Source organism: Rosa chinensis, chromosome 2 (assembly GCF_002994745.2).
Source record: "Rosa chinensis cultivar Old Blush chromosome 2, RchiOBHm-V2, whole genome shotgun sequence".
In the NCBI taxonomy this organism is placed as follows: domain Eukaryota; kingdom Viridiplantae; phylum Streptophyta; class Magnoliopsida; order Rosales; family Rosaceae; genus Rosa; species Rosa chinensis.
Window position 1 is genome coordinate 33492740 of NC_037089.1, and position 22901 is coordinate 33515640.

General features: G+C 35.1%; 3 long non-coding RNA genes across 16 annotated transcripts; 1 reads left to right on the top strand and 2 right to left on the bottom strand.

The window, feature by feature from the left end:
* Window positions 1–342: 342 nt before the first annotated feature.
* On the top strand, window positions 343–5846 carry LOC112188914. Of its 10 annotated transcripts, XR_002931615.2 has the most exons (9): window positions 353–625; window positions 1226–1359; window positions 2646–3197; window positions 3308–3486; window positions 4181–4265; window positions 4375–4446; window positions 4543–4866; window positions 4970–5134; window positions 5233–5846. It is a non-coding gene; the product is annotated as an uncharacterized LOC112188914 (long non-coding RNA). The 10 variants fall into 10 exon arrangements; XR_005806913.1 differs by having other exon boundaries at window positions 350–625; window positions 4181–4446; XR_005806915.1 differs by having other exon boundaries at window positions 350–625; window positions 4375–4866.
* A 507-nt stretch (window positions 5847–6353) lies between these two features.
* LOC112188979 lies at window positions 6354–9283 on the bottom strand. 4 transcript variants are annotated; one of them, XR_005806869.1, is made up of 8 exons: window positions 8935–9283; window positions 8702–8826; window positions 8317–8630; window positions 7672–7743; window positions 7441–7555; window positions 7076–7280; window positions 6806–6985; window positions 6354–6695 (listed from the first exon to the last, which is right to left on the bottom strand). It is a non-coding gene; the product is annotated as an uncharacterized LOC112188979 (long non-coding RNA). The 4 variants fall into 4 exon arrangements; XR_005806870.1 differs by having other exon boundaries at window positions 7128–7280; window positions 8317–8826; XR_005806868.1 differs by having other exon boundaries at window positions 8317–8826.
* Window positions 9284–19484: 10201 nt separating this feature from the next.
* On the bottom strand, window positions 19485–22372 carry LOC112189366. Of its 2 annotated transcripts, none has more exons than XR_005807185.1 (5): window positions 21693–22372; window positions 20735–20863; window positions 20551–20645; window positions 20092–20200; window positions 19485–19907 (listed from the first exon to the last, which is right to left on the bottom strand). It is a non-coding gene; the product is annotated as an uncharacterized LOC112189366 (long non-coding RNA). The 2 variants fall into 2 exon arrangements; XR_005807184.1 differs by having other exon boundaries at window positions 20551–20630; window positions 21693–22367.
* Between the last annotated feature and the right edge of the window lie 529 nt (window positions 22373–22901).

Consider the following 22901-nt stretch of genomic DNA (forward strand, 5'->3'; position numbering starts at 1 on the left):
GAGAGGGCATGCATCTGACACAAACATAAATCTTTATTCAGTATAGAATTTCAGTAGCTTAAGTTGAGTAGCTAGTCCATTACTATGAAATGACTACAAACTTCACAAACGCAATGATCAAGATACGACTCTTACTACAGTCATATATTGGTCTATAAACTTATCATAAAAGGGAGCGAAACTCTAAGAACCTTTTTAAATATTATTGGAAAATGTGAAGAGGCATAAATTCTGAAAATGAGAGGATTTGAAATCACAAGGGATATATAGAGACTTTGAGCGGAGAGGATTCCATGCACCGTCGGGTCACTTGCACCAGCAGTGTGCAAGTCACGTGTGGTAACAGACGTTGGTATACGTTAGCTGGTCGTTGGTTAGTGAACAATAGTCAAACGCAGACCAAAAAAATCGTAGTGCAGTAAAAGCCAAATTTACCATAAGCCAAATTTCTCTCTGGGCGCTGGGCATCTCGGCCGTCTTCCTCACTTCCTCTCAAAACCCAGAACGACTCTGCAGCTCTTCACAAATCACAATTGGTTCCACTCAAATTGAATATGAGGGTTTCGGATTCAATACCGAATCCGGAGTTCTTCTTAGCATTCACCCCACGGAGCTCAAATTCCCTGTAAGTCGTTTGCTTTTGGGTTTATATTTGATTCGATCTGATTTTATCTAGGTGATCTATTGATAGGTGAATAAAATTTGACACACAACTTCCTTCTTTGAATGGGTCTGTTGTTTGGATTGACTGATTGGGTTTTCTGAAATTATTGTTTCTTATTGATTGGATATATGAAATCCATGTTTGGAAAAAATGCTAGGGAGGAAAAATGTTTCAGAGTTGACGAAGAGCTTGATGTTTAGTTGTTAATAGCTACTGCGGTAAGAATTTACAGGGCTTCCCCTATCTATGTACATAACTTTGATCTGATTTTTAAGTGCAGTTTTAGGATTTTCTATCGCCAAAGCCTACAGAATCACTATACAGATGAATTCGTTCATGTTTCTGTAGAAGTTCTTATTTGGTTTGGGGCACAGTTTTGCTGCAATAGTGAAAAGCAACTTCCTTTTCTTTTTCTTTTTTTTCCTTAATCTGTGTAAGTTATGTTATCAGAACTAGAGTTGGATTTGCTTTCATCAGGATGTTGGTTTTATTGAATGGGGAGTGCTCAACTTCATACTTCAATTTTATACTTTGTGCTTATCAAATTTATTGTCTGTGCAGTTGAACCTCCAAATCCAAAGGAAGCTATAAAGTGGTTTTATCTTGCTTCTTTTCAGGGCTATGTCCGAGCTCAATACCAACTTGCAATTTGTCTGTATCAGGGACGTGGGGCAGATCGTAACATGAAAGAAGCGGTATGTTACTACATCATCCCAATTTTACTCTCGAGTTATCTATGAAATTTTATATTCTTATTTTCTTATATATTTCATTCAAAATTTTGGATTTTATAAAGTCACAAAATGAAGGGTTTATAATTTGAAGTAACATAATTTAGGGGAATTTAGTCCAAATTACAGTATAGGGATGAGGGATGGCACTCCAGCTAACCCTAAAATTTCTGCTGAACATTATGTTTTGTGTTCTGTAGCTGGTTTTAACTTACAGTTTTGACAAAAAATAGTAGGCACTCTCTGCTCCTCTACTAAAATTATTTGGAATTGAATCAATTGATGCTTCATTAATGCAATTGCTTGTTGTTAATGTTTATTAAAACAATTACTGATTCTCTGGAAAATCCAGTGGATGATCTTTTTCGTGGGGGAGAAAATCTTGTAGAATTTCCAAACATAGAAAAGGGTGGTGTTGAGTGCACTGTGTGCTTTGATCCAGTTTGAACTTAAAGTTGCAGACTTTGTTTCTGACTTTCTATATTTTCCGACTTTCTAAGTGAGCAAGTGTGCTACTTAGCAGTTTAGGTGATTTGCTATAAATTTAGTGATGGTTTGCACTCATCTCTGGAAAACAGACATGCAACCTCTGTTTGCAAAATGTTCAAGGCTTTAGGCATGCATTATGGTTCAAAATGTTTTAAAATCTGTGAAAAGATACATAATTTTTCAATTCCAAATACAATTTCGAGTTAAATTTTTTTGTGTTACCTCTAAATAGCATTCTTAAGGCATTGGGTATTTTACATGCTGAAAGGAAGGTTAAGTTGTCAAACATATTAAATCCCTATAGGTGCCTTTTGATCATTTAAATCCTTTTTAGGGAGAACTTATACCCTAAAAAATATGGTCTTTGACCCTTAGAGTAGTTTGCATATGCTGAGACAACATGTGCAAAGAAAAGAGGTACTTGCTTGTTCTCTCAAACCCACATTCAATTTTGTGAGAATTTTGGCTATAACATGTTTGCATTTTGTTATGAGGTGTTTGGTTGCTGAGAAGGTTTACGACTTTGAAAAGGAATGGCCTTTCTCTGTAAATGGGTGTTTTGCTTTATTGAGAATTTAAGGTGGAGAAAATGGAATGTGGGTTTGTTTGTGTTTTTGTTTTCACTCCTAGTATCCAAGAACTGTACATTTTCTTTTTCTTTTTGGGTTTTCCTTCTGCGTTTTGGTTTTTCTGGTTTCTAGTAGCTATTAGGGAGTTGTTCATTGCCCATAAATATAATGAGATAATATATATGCATGCAGGTGATGGCGTCAAATAAGGCCTCAAGTGACGACAATAGCGGAAGAATGAAGAGAAGAAAACTCAGAGAAATGCTTCCTGCCAACAAAGGCGAGACCAATGAATCAATTCATGTTAGTACCGGATTTCACATTAGTGTGTTTGAAGGTATGTCTTTGTTGAAGTCTGAAGTAGCTGCGATAAAGTCTGATGTGGGGAGGCTTAGATCAATGCTGGGATGTTTGGAACCCAATATTGAGACATTGAGACAAAAATTAATTGAAGTACAAGATTTAGCCTGTGAACTGAAAGTTGGTGGGATTGAAGGTATTGTTGGTGAGGTAATACATGTTGTGACAACAATGTGGCCAAACACCATGCATAAGGTTGCTGAAAATGTTATACAACCCATGGAGGAGAATGGTGAGCACAATTTGGTCGCTGACATTCGCAAGGAGTCACGAAAGAGGAAATTTTGGCTCAGCCATCCAATTTGGAATTTTAGTCTCAGCCCTCCATTATCATTGGACAGCCGTGTGAAGCACTGAATATGTGAGGAAATCCCTGCAAATGAGGTAACTTTGAAACATTGCTAGGGCATGGCAATATACTTTAGAAGCAGTTTTGTTTATCTACCAAATGACTGTACCAATATACGAGTTATTGACACTAAACCATTTAATAGGTTGACCGTATGGAAGATAAGAGGGTGACAGGAAAAGGAAAGGAAAAAAATGGCATGGTGGAAGAGGCCAAACATAGAAAAAGAAACAAGAAATTTCCGTTGATGGGAAAGATATCACCAAAGGATTCTAAGGTCTTAAAGTTCTTGTTTAGGAAGCCAAGAAGAGAACATAAGTCCAGGTTAGTAAACACATTATAAGTTCAATAAAAAATGAATCATTATATGAAATATATGTTGGACGTGTATTTCTTTATGCTTTTGCCACATGTGGCTCTTTGCATTAGCCTCAATGCACCGGTGATCCATTCAGAGATAACAATTTACCATCGATGGGGAAAACTTTTGAAAGTTTTTTATTTGATTAACTGAATATCCTGATTAATGATCCGACAACAATGCAAATTTTGGTGAAATGTACCCACCCGAATAGGCAAAATAATTACTTTAAGCAAATTGGATTATTACAGGTGCTTTGATTGGTCCAATAATGAAGTACAATTTGTATGACTAGTTAATGATGTCTTGGATGATGAATAGCGAAAAATATGTTCGTGAGATATTGTTTTTAATATCAAATGCAGTATATGATATTTATGTAGCGGGGAGATGCATATGAAAATATGAAATGCAGTATATGTTATCTATATGTTTGTGAGATATTGGTTTAGTCTTTTGGTAGTGAACTTGGCTATGATTCTTCTCAAAAAATGTCTTAGATGATGATTCGGAGGTAAGCTGAGTCAGCCAACATGAATGCTTCTAGTTCCCTTTATTTGTGATCTAATTCAGTTGTGGTTCGAGCATAACTATCTGAGTCCTTTTCTTTCAGAAAGAATTGTTGTTTTTGACCAATGCATTAAATGAATAATACAGGGATGAAGTTGCCCGCAGTGGAGAGTTTGGGGTTTCCCATGAGGATATCCAATGTCTTTGGCCAATAGTCCCAATTTCTTCCAAGGTATGTGACCGCACTACGCTTATTTACTATTGTGTCAAAATCTAGTGCAATCCACACACTGCACATACAGCTGTAATCTTAATATGTGAGATGACTAAAAATGATTCAGGTCATAAACATTTGGACTGCGTACATGTCTCAGACCAAGTCCAACTCATGGTTCTTACCTACTTTCTTTGCAGTACAAAGAAATTACCTTGGTGGCAATAACTCTGTTATTGTATCTATAAATAAACAATGTTGATAATGACTCCTAAGTTAATGTCTTCGTGCATAGGAACAAGCCGGGTCAAATGAGGATCCATCCAATGTACCTGTTTCAATTGCATCAACAATAGTTGCTTGTGGGCTGCAAAGGTTCCATAGGCGGTTGAAGCATTGTGTTGAGATAATAAAGGGTGAATTCGTTGTATGGATTTTGTTTTGCTTGTCATGTGTATAATCCCTGGTGCTTTTGCAGATTTTCATCCCATTGTATGATGAAATGACCGACCATTGGTTTTTGTTGGTTATGAAACTAAAAGAGAAAATTGCTGAGTTGTGGGATAGTGTGGCAGAATTCACATAATTGAATAGACGACTTGAGCTAGCAAGAGCCACCGTAAGGGTTATGTTAGTAATTGTTGGATTTTGATTACTTTTATCTGCTAATTTTATTTTATTATTATTATTTTTTTTTTTGAATTTAGATGCTTCTACTGCAGACGGTGTTTGGAAGTGCAATGATGAAGTCCTCAGATGTTTATTACAATTTTCCCTCATTTCACCTCTCATTTGCAGAGGGTAACCAAACCACAGACAACAAATACGATAGTGGGATCTACATCATGATGCAGATGAAGTGTTATTCGGATAAGTGGTTTGAAGGCGTACGTTTTCAAAAAAAAATTTAGAATGACACCCAACCATGTGATGATCATTACCATTTCATAGCTTTTTTTTTTTTTTTTTTTGCATTTATGAACAGTATAATTCGGAAGAGATGCAATCTGCACTTGCACTCGAAATAGTCAATAATTCGAGCAATGAACTATTGAAATCGGTGATGAGAGCTGCCATGAAAGGTGAAGGTTGCGGAGAAGGTATTTCTAATGCTGCAGAGGCCACAAAATCCAATGCCGAGGCCACACAGTCCAATGTTGACGTTGCAACTGACTGTGACACAACAACGGACATTATCCACGAGAAAGTTCCTAACGGTCAGAAATGTCGCAGCCATCGCAGGAGAAAATCTCGAGTCTGATGATGATTTGGACAGTATTTAGTCATCCGAATTTGTAATGACTGACAAACTCGGTTTCACTTGTGTCACCCTTCTACTTGCCAATACCCAATAGTGTACCACTCTCCAAAAGGGTTGAAGAATTGGCCTATGCTATACAATGTTGTCGAGAGATCACAAAAGCAATGTCAAGGCAGATAAAACCAGATCATCTTGCACTTAGACTGGCTGTTTGAGTTCAGATATTTAAGATACAGCTCCATTATTTGTATTGGTTTTCTGTATATGTTCAAATGAAGCAAATTTAACTTGAATGAGATTAGTTTTCCTATAAATGAAATCTGTTATATGTTTTGCAAGTTTTGAAGAAGAATATTTGATACAACTTATAAGATGCAGTGACTAGCAAAGAACTACGTCATTGCAGTGCAGCAGTGGGCAAAAGCTTTAATACTGTATGCGGTTGATTTTTGGGTCCGAGGCTATGTATCAACTTTCGATATGAAATTAGGCCTGTTGGTAGCAGAAACAAATATGAAACCCCTGGCTTCACTTGTACTGTCAATCAAGAAGCCCTTTTCATCTTTTAGTTTTTCTTGGAATGAAATTCAAGGAACTTCTCTGAATGTTATAACGCATGTCGTACTTGCCTGCTCGGCCTATCAAAAATCCGAAATGATTGTTGTACATGTAAGGAAATGAGGAACTGACAAGAATTCTCTGCTTAATTTGATAATGAACGACACCTTCTGAACACTACTCTATATAGATAATGCACACACCGGTATCGTTATCTGTTACCTATAGTACTATCTTTTATCTCTTGGAGTTCTATAGCAAGTATAATTGATAATTTACCAACAGGCTGTATCCACAATCACTGAAACGTTAATTGAATACATAAGAAAAACTCCAAGCCATTCACAAATATCAGTTTACAAAATTTACCAACTCCCCTTTCACAAAAGATGACATCACCATGTTCGACAATTAACTTGGCAACATAAAGTCCACTACAAAATATACCATTCTATGGTATTTTTTGAAAATTTTAAGGGGTCGGCAACACTGCAGTTTCTCTTACTTCTCTTCTTCCCGGAGATGCGAGCTAAGCATCTGCCCACTGTCACATGCAAGTCTCCCACCTCGTTCTTCGGATGCCTTAGACACTCGACCACCAAACTTGCACGTTCAATATCCGAATTGTACTGCACATTTCAAAATTTGGTCTTCATCAGTATTATTAGTTTAAATTGATGAATTCATTTGCTCCACCCATTAAACATATCAATAAATTGATGCAATGTAATTGATTTACCGTAGCAGCCCAATCGGTACCATATTGCTGCATATTCCTAATGACAAAAACACCGCAATCTGTATCATTCTTCTGTCAAGGTCCAGCTCCATCAGCCTTGAAGGGAAGGGTTCCGAAGGCAAACAACCGATTTGCATGTCTCGACATAGCGTCGCCATAAATGCGATCCAGCATGTCCAACTAATGCAACATATAACAACTGTGCTTAATATGTCTTCAATCAAGTAAAACATATAAACTTATGTTTGAGGAAATTAAGATCAAACTCACCTATAGTATGTGGATTTTTTGTAGCTTATTTATGTTACTTGAAGAACCATACCGCTGCCCGTGCATCTCTTTGCCGGGATATTGTTTTGGAAGGATTTGGAGCACTATCAAGGATCTCTGCAGACCTATCTCTGACATGCTCCACCAACAAATACCAATGTGCATCCTTCTCTTGCATTCCTGGCTCGTGCATTGGGATAAAAATCTGGTCAATATAAGCCTAGTTAGTCCTATTGAAAGCACCCACATTACTTTGAAGATGGCAGTATAAGTATATGAAGCTTATACTCAACAACACAAAACATGGACATACCCTCTTTTCAGAAGAAGAAGAAGAATAAGAAGAAAAAAAAACATGGACATACCCTTCTGCATTTGGCAAAATGGCCAATGATCGAATCTGTCAAGCCTACTTAGTCTTTTAGTCTGTTGAATCCATTCTTGAGTTGACATGTTGTCTCCCATTTTTATAGAGTTTCTCTACAATCACATGAACATCTATGAACATGGAGATATCACCCAATTCAGTTGGAACGAACAAATTATGTAGGTAATGAACCTCGCTTGTGATGTTGATCAAATTCTGGAATACTTACCCCGAAGTATGTTGGGACATACCAATCCTCCTTTCCTATTTCGTTAAGGTACTCCACAAATATATTTATAACCTGCAATGAGTGTGTAGAGGTTATTAGACTGTGTATAACTTTTTCTTTTTTTTTGTTAATTACAAAAATACATTGTAACTGTGACGTGCATTCCTTCGACACTCGCAACTACGGCACTGTCAAGATGTGTTACTAACTGATATGCATATAGATAGACTTAGAGCCAACAAATAAAAAAGAGGCGCAGACCTTAGAGCCAAAACTTAAACAGAATCACAGACCTTATAGCCAATAACTAAACTTAAACAGATACTAATCTGGAACTCAAAGCCCTTGAGCAAATTGAAAGATTACAATTGACTCAACTTACATAGAAGCACAGATTTTCAGAGACAATTTACATCTTTGGATATGGATAGATAACTTTGTGCAGTACTTGATCAATAAATGCCATCAAAAGGGATAGGTGATAAATATCCATATCATTTGTTCCAGTGAAACTATTCTGGAACTCAAAGACCTTGTGCAATTTCCCAACCCCATACGGTAGACCAAGACAATCAATGACAATTGCTCACTTTTTGAAAATTGTCAAAAAATCATAGCAATCTCTCCCAGACTTTTTTCTCTTACCTTATTTTGAGCAAACTAGCACTCTTCTGTTGAATTGTGTTCCAGAACGGTTCTTGTCAAGTTTAAACTTGCTCATGCTGAAACCCATTGCCAATGAATAATAGGATTAGAATCTGTCCACGTCTTCCACACTCTTAAACTCAACACCACGGAGATCCTCTAATGTCAAGTCCTTATACGGCTTGCCTTTGAAAAGTGTACGATCATCAAATTCTTCGTCTCGTGTACCGTTTGTGTGTTCCATATGGTCATTCAAATCTTCACTAACGGAGTTTTTGCAATGATCTTGTAAACCACTGTCTTCCATATCAAACCTAGGAAAGAAAATAATTTGTTATCATCTAAACGCATAATAAAGCTTAATAAGGAAGATTCAAAAACAAACATGCATGTCTCCAATGCTCTCAGTCAATTCATCTTCCATATGCTCATCCATCCAAATCTTCACTTAGGTTTGTGTCAACCTCGTTACTTTCGAATAATTGGAAGCCACTGTCTTCCATATCAAACCTAGGAAAGCAATATCCGTTATCGTCTAAATGCATAATAATTTAAGCATAATAAGAAAGACTCGGTGCATCTACATTTAAAACAGACCAAAGTCGAAGATTTATTTACCTGTACGTGCCTAACGAATCTGGGTGGATTGCAATCTTATCGGTGGTGATGGAATCGAAACATGTGCGAAACAATAGGGTGCAGATAAAAGCCTAGTTTCGTGTTTGAGAGAGAACTCGGTGCTGCAACACCCCAACCCCGAGTTTGAGAGAAAATCGGAGCTATGAGACCTTTCGTGTCTTATTAGTGAGAATGGAATCGAAACATGTGCGAAACAATAGGGTGCAGATAACAACCTAGTTTTGTGTTTGAGAGAGAACTCGGTGCTGCAACATCCCAACCGAGTTTGAGAGAGAATCGGTGCTATGAGACCTTAATTTCGTGTTTCCTTCTAATAAAAAATAGACCTTTCGTGTTTCTTCTCTGTGTTGGAACGACAATCCAGAAAAAAATTTATGCCCAAAATATTAAAATGTCCAGTTTACCCTTCTATTCTTTTGTTGGTTTTTGTTTTGTTCTCCATTAGCATGTGATCTTGTTTTTAAGTTATGTAATTTGGAGCTGATCTTGTTATTAATTCAAATTTAGGGAGCGGGAGAAAAAAATTTGTGGGTTTAAATTCAATTTTTCGCGGCCTCAGAACGAAGCTGATGAGAGCAAGCGGTGATGGAATGAAATATTTACAACATAGCTAAAATTCGCCCTAAAATGAGAAAAATATATTATACTTTTTTTTTCTCAAAATAATATTTTCATTTTCACTATAAAAATAGTGTCAAATTTCTCGTAGTGTGATAAATATACATACAATGAAAAATTTCAAAAGAACGATTAAATTTCTGCAATACTCATGAAAGTGTACGGTCACGACAACTCAAATATCAAATTTTTTAAAGTTGTTTCAGTGACAAGGTATTTTGGTAAAAGATAAAGTTAAGAAGTAACCGCCTTGATTGGGGCCAGAATGAAGACGTGCAAGGCCAATTTTTTTCACGTTGTGCATATTGCTATGAGAGATATATTTTGACAAGATTGAATCGATCATTTTTCATTAATTGATTTCTTAAATTGCACGAAATTCTTAATGTAACTACTAAAATTGTCTAACTTGTTTATTAGTTGTATAGAATGTATACATGTCAAAATCAATTTTTCAAGAAAAAGGAAAATGGTCAAATCAACCGTTGAATGTGATGATCAGGATGTTACAAGCACACGGTAAAATTCTTAGCCATTGTCGTCATCTTTTTTTAACTTGAACTACCTGGTCAACCGAATATATATATATATATATATATATATATATATATATATATATATATACCTCAAAGGTCAACCCCATCAACACATGAAATTTGGAAAGTCGACCGTTGGATATGACCTTAGAATATTGTATAGTTATTGTAAAATTTTTAGCAAGATTCATTTACGTATCAACGTCGATCCATTAGGTCAACCTATGTTTTCTTTATAATTCTATATTTATTTATTAGATTCTTCAAAAGACAACACCTTCACAAGATATGAAACTTGGAAAATCAACCATTTGATGAGATGATTGGAATATTTTATGCTTCCTATAAAACATTTAGCCAATTTCGCCATAGTTTCAACTTCGATCCACTTGATCAACCAACGTAACATTTATAACCATTTGATAAAACGATGTCATATCGACCACGAACCATGCCAGTTTTTTCATATGGCGTATTTAACTACATGGTGGATATCTGTTAAGGGTTGAAAACAAAAAATTTAAATTTCGAGTTGGCGGATCACAAGAAATACTGATGTGCCTACTAGCTTTGTCTAATTTGTATATTGCATATAAAGTGATCTTGACCTTCTAAAAATGAATTTGGCGAAACCAACCGTTGGATGAGAATATTGGAATGTTTTGTGGTTGTTGTAAAAAATTTAGTCAATTTCATCTTCGTTTTGACTTCGATCCACTTGGTCAACCATGGTTAACTTTATAACCCCATGTTTATATATTAGATTCCTCAAAGGGCAACCCCATCGAGATAAATGAAATTGGAGAAACCGACCGTTGGATGAGACGACTCTAATATTTTATTCCTATAGTACAAAATATAATGAATTTCATCTTCGTTTCAACTTCGATCCGCCTGGTCAACCGAAGTTACATTTATAACCATATAACTTTCAATTAGATTCTTCAAAAGGAGTCCTCATCAACTCACAATGAACTAAGAAAACCAACCGTTGGATGCAGTGATATAAGAAATCAGTAGTTGAATTGTGGTTTACTTGTCTACTCTTTTTAATTAGTTTGGTTTTCATAATATTTTAATATATAAGGGGTTTTATGTAAAATAATGTTTTGACTAACAAACTCTTTTATCTCATACTAGCCTCTTAACATGTGCTCTGCACATGTCAAATTATATTTTTTCTTAAAAAACAAAATTGTAAATCTTGTGTACGAACATCCAATCCTATATTTGGGGAAAGTCTTTTTTTTTCTTCTTCTTAAAAACGAAATTTCTCTTTTTTTTTATTCGAGATGTTGTAATTTTTTAATAATTGTTATCAATTAATTTCCTATTTTATCCTGCTTAATTTGCATGCATAAATTAATTTTTATAGTTGTTTTGTTAGTAATATTTTGTAGAAATAAATTTTGTTTTTTTTTTTTTTTTTTGCTATTGCAGTTATAAATCCCACTCCTTGGACACTGCTATGTCACTCCCTCACTCGATGGATATGCGTGGACATGAGATAAAAATTTCAATTTTAATTACAAAGACGTTGGCCTATATCAATTTGCCTCCTAAAGTTGTATGACTTGTACATTGCATTTAAATTGTTGAGGTTCATTCTAAAGCAACCATGAAGTGAAAAATGAATTTAGATAAACCAACCGCTTGATGGATAGATTGTAATGTTTTATGGTGGTTGTAAAAAATCCAGCTAATTTGGTTCTCGTTTCGAATTCGATCAACTAGGTCAAACTTAGTTACTCTTTTAAACCTATATTTATACATCATACACTCCAAAGAGCAACCCCTATCAAATCAAAGAAAATGGAAAAACCGACCGTTGGATGACATTATTACAATAAATTATGAGTGTGGTAAAAAATTTAGCTAATTTCACCATATTTTCTAATCCGATCGAATTGGTCAACCGTCATCGTGATATGTAGAGTCTATATCATATTCTATATAGAAGTATCAAAACTTCCACACACATATATAACCACACACTGATGCACTAAAAGCAAGCGCATAATTTAACCCTGAAAATATCGTTAGTAGTATAAGCAAATAGGGATCGTTCTATTCCGGGGATTGAGGGTACACCTGTCATTGTCAAACAATTAAACAATTAAAATTAAAACAAAGTATAATATTCACAAATATATTCACAACTATAAACATTATTTACGAAAAAAAGGGGGGATTTTGTTTTTGGATTTTCGAAAATAAAACTAAGTTAACAAAATAATTAAAATGCAAAAACATAAAAATACGAATGGAATGAGAGAACAAAGATCAAAATCGAAACATATGATTAAAATTGATTCAAACCCTAATATTGTTCATCTAAGTCATGAGAAAGGAGTTGATCATGTGAAACGTTAAAAGCAAACAATTTCCCATATTTTACTTTTCAATGCTAATTAACCTAAGCGAAAGCACCTAGATCAATCCTATCAAACATGCATTCAAGCACTAGAAAGCTAGTTAATCACAACATGTTTAATGCATTACACATAGAGAAAGGCTATCAACTCAAGTGTACAACTTAGTATGGAAAAGTCCACCTAATTGCAATCCTCGTTAATTAAATTCGATCTTTGTACAAAACCTTTACTACTTTGATTCAAGTTTACACAAAACGAAAAGTCGATTTCATGTTCTTAAACCTAGCAACAATTATGCATAAACCCTATAAGTGTCGACCCAAATAAGATTAATACACAAAGGATATATATAACGCAAATTTAATTAAGCAAACCCACATAAGCAACTCTCGAAGAACAATGATATGAATCTGAAAATATCAATTAATCATAAAAATTCCAGAAATAATACTTTGTTCATACATATATGTCAACTAGAACAAAACCAACGAAATCAAAGCAAAGGTTACAAAGGAGAATCGGATTACACCGTGAGATGGAGATGAGATGAACGAATTGAGGATGTAGTCTCTTGAATCTCGAAAGCAAGCTTCAAGGATGATGATGGAGGATGATGCTCACGGCAATTCTTCTTCTCCCTTGGCCTTGCTTGAACTCGTGGCTTGCTCTAGAGGGTGGAAAGGAAAATGAAAGGAAATGGAGAGACAAGGAGATGAAAATGGATCAAGGAATGTGTGTCTTAGAATGAGAGGAGAAGGTGTTTATATAGGGAAGAAAAAGAAGAGTGAAATGATGAGTGGAAGAAAAATAATGAAAGTGGATCTAAGTTCACTTGTAAAATATGGAAAAGATAGAGAAATGATGAAATGAAAGCAAAGCATGAAGGTGCAGCAACATGGAAGTGATGATGATCTATTAAAGAGATTGTAGAAGAAAAATATATCCAAGGAAAAAGAGAAAAGCATCTAGCTTTCTTCATGTGGGTAGGAAACATGAACATGTGAATATTGAGCTGTTTTTAGGTCAGTTTCTGCCCCTTTATTCCTTCAATTATTTCTCCAACAAGACTTCATATTGGGCCTCCGATTTCTTCATATCAAATGTTCCTCTATGAGTGTAGATCATCCTGATCAATTTTCAGAGCTTCAATCCATGTGGTTGGGCCAGAAATTCTGCTGGACTCCTCACAGGTCTAGTTTTCCAGTTTTGCTTCTGCAGAAAATTGGACTAATTGTTTGAAGGCCTTCCACTTCTATCTGGATCTTGCACTCTTCATATGAAATGTTCCTTTGGGTGTCTAGAATGGATCTGGAAGGTTTCAGCTCATTTGAAGTTCATTTGGTCAGGCGGCCGCTCCTTCTTCTTTGCTTGGCTTGGTTTCTCCTAGCCGGAGTAGGAATATGTGCAAAATTGATCTTTTAGTACATTTCCATTTTTCTCCATCATTTCCAGGTAATTATGGACCTAACGCTCATTTCACCTTCATCTACTCCAATGTACCTAAAAATAGAAATTGAATTAAAAATCGATTCAGTTAAGGAATTAACTAAGTAAAATGTGAGGAATTAACTATTAAAATATTACATTAAAATGCTCCTATCACACACACGTCTCTATATACTTATATAGATATATGTGTGTTTATATATATATATACATATATATATGTATATACGTATGTTTGTGTTTATAAATATATATACTTATATAGATATATGTGTGTTTATTGATAAATATATATATATATATATATATCTGTGTGTGTGTGTGTGTGTTTATAAATATATATATATATATATATAACTGTTATAAATATTATATAAATGTGGTTGTCCACCATAAATATTCATTAGTTATGTCCTTGTGATGTAAACATTACTCCTATATAAAGGGGTCTAATGAGAATGAAATACACACTTCTACCTCATCCTACACTTTGTTTCTCTATTCTATCTCTCTCTAATTCTCTAGTTTATAACACGTTATCAGCACGAATTTGCTCTTATTTTTCTTCTTCTTCTTCTTTGAACTCCATGATGATCCGCAAGCCTTATGGTACAACATAGTTGCTTATGACCAAGGCTAATGATCTATGAGCTTTTCTTCTTTCTCTCCTAGATGAATATCAATTTTCTTTATGCGATCATTTACATATATTTGTATGTATCTTTTATATAATATAATTGTTGAAAATTTATATTTCATATGCGACAATGAGAACTACATGTTCCATTGCTCAAGACTCGAGTCCTCTGACCGAGTAGTCTTAGAACCTATGGTTCTATAGATATCACACGAATGTTTTTCTCGTGTGTTCCCTATGGGATCCATTGTTCATATTTATGAACTCTTCGAAACCTTTGTTTCGTATATGAATTTTTCATAGAACATATTGTTATAATAATTATGGATCCTAATATATCTCATCTTTTCTGTTTGTAGAAAGATGAAGCATCTAACAAAATTGGACTTTGATCCTCTTAAAATTTTCTGGTAAGAAGTATTTGATGCTGAAATTCACTTTATGGCTAACAACCTTGGAAATGCCATCAAAGTTGACAATAAGTCATCTGTGCAAGATCCCGCCAAGCCTATGATTTCTTGCGTTATCATCTTGATAAGATCCTAAAAGTTGATTACCTTACGGTGAAAGATCCACTTGAGATTTGGCAAGCATTGGCTGATCGATTTGCTCACCAGAAAACCATTGTTCTATCTAGAGCACGATATGAATGGACGCATTTTGCTCCTTCAGAACTTTAAATCTATCACTGATTTTCAATTCCGCTAAACATATGATTACCTCCCAACTAAAATTATGTGGAGAATCTGTTAGTGAACATAACAAGCTCAAAGTCTTTATTTTTTTTGTGGACAATGGAAAACATATTGATTACATGATCAGCGACGGTTTTCTTGACACCGATAAATTTGAAGCCTATGTTTAGGCGTTTTTTTTGTCTCTATTTATTTTGTTTAGTCATTTTAAGCCTATGTTTTGGCATCGATTAAACGTAATTACATTTCATTATCTTTATAGTTTAATCACATTTATTATGTTTAAATTATCTTTATTGCAATTCTTTGATAACTGAATTTGTCATGAGAATTTGTTGCAAGAGTTACAATTATCATGATAATGTTTTTAATTGCCATTATCTTGTAGTTATTGTTATTAATAACTCATTTTATTATCAATTTTATTACCATTCTCCGGTAATTATTGTAATAAGTAACTCATTCTATTACCATTATTTGATACTTATCATAGTTATTTATTTTATTCGATCATAATGTTTTATGATTATTTTTGTCATATCTACCTCATATGATTATGTCGTGTGAGAAAAAAAATAACAAAATTATTTTCCATCGCTGGGACTTGAACCCAGGTCTTTTTGGATGCAAACCAAATATTTTAACCAATTAGACTACAACAGTTTTTATTGATTATTTTGTTATAATGTTATATTAATGCATGTTTCAATTAATGACTCTAAATGAATATGTCTCTATTTTGGAATATTCTGTTACTCACCAATTGATATCAACAATATTAATTATATTTTCAACAGAATCGAGGTATGTATTTTCATGAGTTTGACAAGTTCAATTTAATTTCCTCTTATTATCTTATCTGATAATTTAATATAAAATTGTCATTTTATAATAAGATCGAAACTACATGTTTCTTGATCCAATTACATGTGGACTTAAAGTTCCTCCACTGATTGTCATACAATCAAATAGATCGAAACATCTTGTTTTTTGATCTCCAATTATGTCAGGACCTTTGTCCCTTCTCTTTATGAGTACATGTGAACCTCTGTTCACTCCACTTTTAGAACATGCTTCTAATTGTGAAGACTCAAATCAAATGTTTTGAGTATGAGGGCTATGGTCCCTAAATCTATTATTATTGGAGTATATGCTTATACCCATATGGACTACTGTCCCAAACTCGAAATTTGAGTATATAATTTTGACATTTGTTTTCAGTGTCAAACAATAATATGAACAACGTGTTCATTAATAAATTCAATTTGAACCATGAATGTTCATGATAAATATAATGACAAACATAGTTGTCTTGCATGCATATAATGCAACTATGGACATGATCCATTGCAATTGTTGATAATTTTTCACAACTGATGCTTCCAAAAACTAAGGTAACAATCATCTCAAGAGCTGCAGATCTTGATTGATGGCCGGCTCCAACTGATCGAGCTCGTATTATGTTACCTATGTGGAATATATTGCATATATTTGGTGATGAAATTTTCACCTAAATTAAGTTGTATTAATCAACTATAAGTATACTACTGTATACTGTATCATGAACTAAATTTTTCATTGAGCCAAATAAATTTATTTTGGCGTGACTAATGTGTCATTACTATGTCATGTAGACTCACTACATACATACTCTACATTGTTTAATACAACAATAATTGCAAACTTTCCTAACGAGGATATTATAATTTATCGCATATCTGCGAGTTGTCACTTTAATAAGACAATTCTCCCGTCATTAGGGGGAGAAATATTATGAAAAACGATATGAATTGGTGTGTGATATTTATCCACCATGTCTTATTATTATCTTCAGAAAAAGTCTCAATCAATGATGAGAAATTGAGAAAGTGACACTTATTAAAGACAAGTTTTTGACCTAAAAATTGGTTTGGGCTCGCCACCCACCAATGGATTTCCAATCCAAATTTTTTACACGCATATTTTGCGAATGGTCAAATTAGATGGTCTTCCCGCCGTTAGGGGGAGGAAACACTATTGTAACGGCGTGCATTATGTGGGATATATCCACTAAGTCCAATGTTTTAATCTCCCTATAAGGGAAGATTATACAAGCCCTATAACACTCGTTATGAGGTTATACAAAGATCCACATTCTTTAATTAATTTGTCCTTGAGAGACAACAAATGCCCTAAAAGAGGCATGGGTACCGGATATGAATAAGCTTATTATAGCTAATGCATGCATATATTTTGAATGTGTGATAGATCTCTAATTGATGATCATTGATGATATCTCATCTGTAGTTGCAACTAAATATCATCAAGGGCTATATACTACCACGTTTCATTGTGACGACAAATTATAATATTGGCCAAATTGGAAAGAGGCAATTCCAATGAATTTGATTATTGGAAACGTGATGAAATATTTGGACTTTATAACCCCTAAAATATAAGAGGGTGTTCATTCTAGTGAATTAAAATCACTATGACACAAGTCTCTTTATAGAGACATGGGCTTATCATTCTTTTCCAAGCGACAACTTTTCTATAAGTACAGTGTTATATTGACGAGAGACTTATGGCATGTTGTTCTTGGTTAATATGAAGATCTTAAAGGAAAATTGCTAAAAGCAAATCCCTAAATCCTATGTGTCATTATAAGCATATTGCTTAATCAAATCCTTGACCGATTCATATTGCCAAAGGCAAGTCCATTAATGAATGAGCTTAAAGCTCACTCATGGAATCAAAAGTCTAAAGCTCATACATACTCATTCAATTATGGTCAAAGTGACTTATTGCCTCAATGAGTACTATGACAAGACTAAGAAATCGAATTCGAATCATACTCATAATGTTGCAACATATTCTAACTTTCGTGAAGTTATGAATTTATCTAGAGCTCATATTGAGCCTATATGAAATTATCAATTACACTAATTGATATTTATGGCTAAGTATGCCATACTTGAATTTCAATGCTCGGATAAAGGTAAATGTGTCAGTTGTTGTTCCTTTATATTGTTATTCTTTAACTAATATCTTTATCTATAATTTGAGCATATGAAATTGGTTCTACTCAGGTAAGATTCATTAAGAATATCATAGTTTTATTGGTATTACCCTAACCTTTTGCAGGAATTGCAATTCATGATGAGTCCCCCTTATGCAAAGCACACATAGTTTCACCTATGTGATCGACACACCATATCTAATATACATGGTGCATGTATTTTATTTTATACATGATTGAAGCTTGCAACAATCAGGGGGAGATTCTCATCAGGGGGAGCATTCAAATTATGCTACCTAGGACATATGCGCGTTGTACTCTTTTTCTCCTTCGACCAGGGTTGTTTTTGTCCCACTGGGTTTTTGTTACCTGGCAAGGTTTTTGACGAGGCAACATTAAGCGCGTCTAACACCATATCATTTAGTGGTGGACATCCAAGGGGGAGTGTTATAAATATTATATAAATGTGGTTGTCCACCATAAATATTCATTAGTTATGTCCTTGTGATGTAAACATTACTCCTATATAAAGGGGTCTAATGAGAATGAAATACACACTTCTACCTCATCCTACACTTTGTTTCTCTATTCTATCTCTCTCTAATTCTCTAGTTTATAACAATAACACATATAATAGTTTACCGACTTTTACGGGCCGGGTGTATCGGGCTTTTACTGGCCGCGCCTAGTAGGCTTTTGGCAGACCGGGCCTGATTTTTGTGGGCTGTTTGACTGGCCGAGGCTCTACCCACGGAGGCAGGCTTTTTGACGGACCGGGCCGGGCTTTTGGTCCTATGAGCCGGTGGGCCTCTATCAGCCCACTTGATCTGCAGGCTTTTTGATAAGGCCTACTCGAACCCATGCAGCTAGCCACAACTGGTGGTCATATCCCCATCAATTCTTATTATTATATTACACTAAAAACTAGTAATTTTTTATGTACTTGCCCATGTCAAAACCATCATCCCATTGCATCATATAAAAACCATCGTCCCATTGCACGCATACACTACCAAGTCTCCAACTTTAAAATAACAAAAGAACAACATCATGGATGGAACATTTCCAATTAACTAGGAAAACTAGACCAAATCTTGAAGTGATATGTTTATTGGTTGGCAATTGTGACCTCCACTTCGACACCAGGTTCAATTGTAACTAGTTAGTGTACCCGCGAGATGCTGCGGAAATATGATCGATATCATTCAATTTAATGACCCTGACTTTAAATTGTATATTATATATTGTTTATTTGTTTTACATGTTCAAAAAACTGGTAACTTGGCCAGATTTCAAAGTTAATAACTACAAAAAGTGTCCACAATGGAGGAGGAGACATACTCCCAATACAGCTAATAACTCAACTTTAATCAATGTATCATCATTTTCCATTTTACCAATGTATTATCATTCTCCATGAACTGATTATAAATTATTTGCAGAGAATTCCTATATAAAAAAAAAACAGCAGGTTTCAATCTAACAAAAGGAGAGACTTCACCCACACGTACTCTATCCAGAGCTGAATCCACGTTGGCTTTGGGCCTTTCCTGTGTAGCTTAGTCGACATTTACTGCTCAGTATTATCAAGAAGTTCTGGGAAGATTTAAATCTCCAAACATTTCAGTGTGATTCTTCCACCAGTTTCTGAAAACAAATAAGCAGCAAAAGCTAACTATACAATACAAAGGCCATAGTTATATCAGTTACTCCTACTGGAATGCACCTAGGCCATCCAGGTCAGACACATCCAACAATACTTGAATATGTGTGTGCACGTGTTGCATCACTTGCATGGATGAACCAAGTAAAGAGAGTTGATTAGGCATACCTGAACAAACTCTTATGGAAGCAAATCCTCGCATTGCTTGTTAACATGCCATGGAGGGTGAGGCAATATCAGAATCTAGATAATGTGCAAGCCGATCAAGTTTGACACACTAAAAAACAAATGGGGAAATATATCATGAATTTCTACATGGTAGGGAAGCAGGGACCAATATATTGAAGAAGCTAAGGTATCCATAAAGACACTACAGAAATTATGCAGTTGGCAATAGCCAATGCAATTTGGCAACAGTGTCAAGTCCCCTGCTTGTGATCAGGTTACCATCACTTATTACTTTGGTGTTGTTCGCCAACTCATTTGTAGGTATGCTTGCAATGGAAGCTAGGATGGGCAAAGGAAGCATAATAAATTTATAACCTAAGGAAAAAATAAAATAAAAAGGACCTCAATCTTTTCCTCAACAAGAAAAGGAAAGATAGAGAAAACATAATTTTATGTTACCTTCTCAAGCCCTGTTTAAGATCATATCGATGACCATAGCTGCAGCCTTTACTATTTCTGTGCTCGAGTTTATGTGCTAACTGATAAATACGAAACTAAGAATCAAATCCAATGAATACTTATCATACAAAGGAAATGAGATGATCAAAAAACTTTTTGGCAATAAAAGAAATTTCAAACTTACCTCAACAGCATCAGGACCACTCGTTCGATCAACTCCACCTGTAACGCGATGACTAACTAACACCAAACCAAAGCAACCATTGCCCAGCTTACTTTCCACCTTATATTGTGGTGATCCTCTTACTTAAACCTTCGAAGTCTAAGAAAGTTGATATATCAGTTAAGTTATCATTATAAGCTGAAAGACAATTTCTTTCTCATTATTATGATAAATACACATCAATTCCAGTAACCAAAAGCATTCTATGAGTAACTATTGCACTCAAAACCTGTATCCATAGATAAATGTATAGCAATCCATAAATTGAACAAAATAAAGACTTCATCACCAACATCCAAACCCACATCAAGGCAGATACAATAAGCATACATAGAAGTTCTAAAACAGGAAGAACAAATAGATATCAGAATGCAAGCTTGAACACAATGTACTAATCCCGTGCATAATACCACCCAATATAAGTATGGCAAGATGTGGCATCGTTACACAAAAACTGGACCAAAGCTACTATCAAAGTCATTTCTGGCATTATATAGTCCATATATCACATAGAACACATAAACAAACTTTATTAGTAAATTGAAAATCTTAGATGGCTTCTATAGTACACTACTTGCTCTTTGCTGTTATCTCCAGAACAATACTACGTCAATAATCAAAACTACTTCATCTCATTCAAGCACTACATCTAAGTCCAAGAGCTTTTCCTCCAATTTTACTTGCTGCATCACAAGGTAAGGAAGTGGGCTCTCCACAGTACACCAATTCTTGACTCCAGACTTCAAAAATCATAGCTCGATTTGATTTCGTTATATTTCAATTTTACTATTTTGTAAGTAATTCAACAACTCTTTTGTTCAATACAAATTTACAAGAAAAAACGATGGTATAAGCAATATATAACAAATGATAATGAATTAAGCAGAAATTGAATAGAGGATCATGGGAAAGTAAGGACCTTTCTCGAGGTTCTTGATGTTCTTGGAAGAGAGAGTGATCCTGATCTTCTGGATCTGCTCCTGTGTCTCCTCGAGACCAGGCTTGGTGGGTTTCATCGCTGCGTAAGCCATGGTTTTCAAGCTTCTCTGCTTTTACTCTAGGCGACGACGGAGAATTGGGGGAGCTCTGGAGCAGCGGCTTCATCCTCTAAAGCGATAAACTAGTAATTAAAAAAAAAAAAAGGGACACTCAGGCCGATCTGAAACCTCTTCTCCATCACATGCTGTATCAATCCGCCAGACTAGATCCTATTACCCTCTGCTTCAATACCAAACCCAATTACCGAATCACCTCTATAAAACCAATTATTCTTGAATCATGAGAAAGCTGAGCCTGGAGGAGACCAAAAAGAGGACGCAGAGGAGGAAAACAGAGGCCATGAGTCCGACCTCCTGCGCGCCAAAGAAGACGGGTCTGGTGGCGGCTTTGGCTGGAGAGCAGAATCCGTGGTTATATAAGCGGAGGCTATGGTTGAGCCATGACTTCTTTGGCGTGACCTCCATGCCCGATTTTCCAGTTTCCTACTCCCAGATTTCGATTTCACCCTAGTTTAATTAAAAAAATTGAATATTTACCCATCTCTGTTTCTACCATGGTAACCAGCATTTTTTTGGGGTTTCAATTCTTAACGGCGTTAGTGTGGATGTTAGTGTCACATGAACGGCTGAATTAAATGAATGGTTGAGATTGCATCTTAACTGTCGGTTCACTTGCACCGTCGGTGAGCTGAATAATTCTCAGTTTTTTCTGGCTAATGATGTGATGTCAACTGATGGATGAGGTTAAAGTTCAACGAAATGAAAACCTTAATTTGGGGCATCTTCCATTATAGGCCAAAACCCAAATGGATTTAGCTACGGATTTAGTTTATTAAAACAGAATATTACCTTCAACATACCTTTTTGACCTATCAATAAAAAACAGTGTTGTTACCATATGAGCTAGGGGCATATCCATGTGAATCGCTGGTTGGCCCATAGATAAATACAAAATTCTTGCAATAGTTTAGATAATCTTACAATACCTTGTGGACTTATCAATCTCGATTAGGAGTGTAATAACTTGCTACTCTACTTGCAGAAAAAGTAATTGGACAGAGTTGTGCTAGTCTAACTTAATTTCTCCTGCATTGAGGATAAAATTTATATAATGCTTTGTATCATTAGAA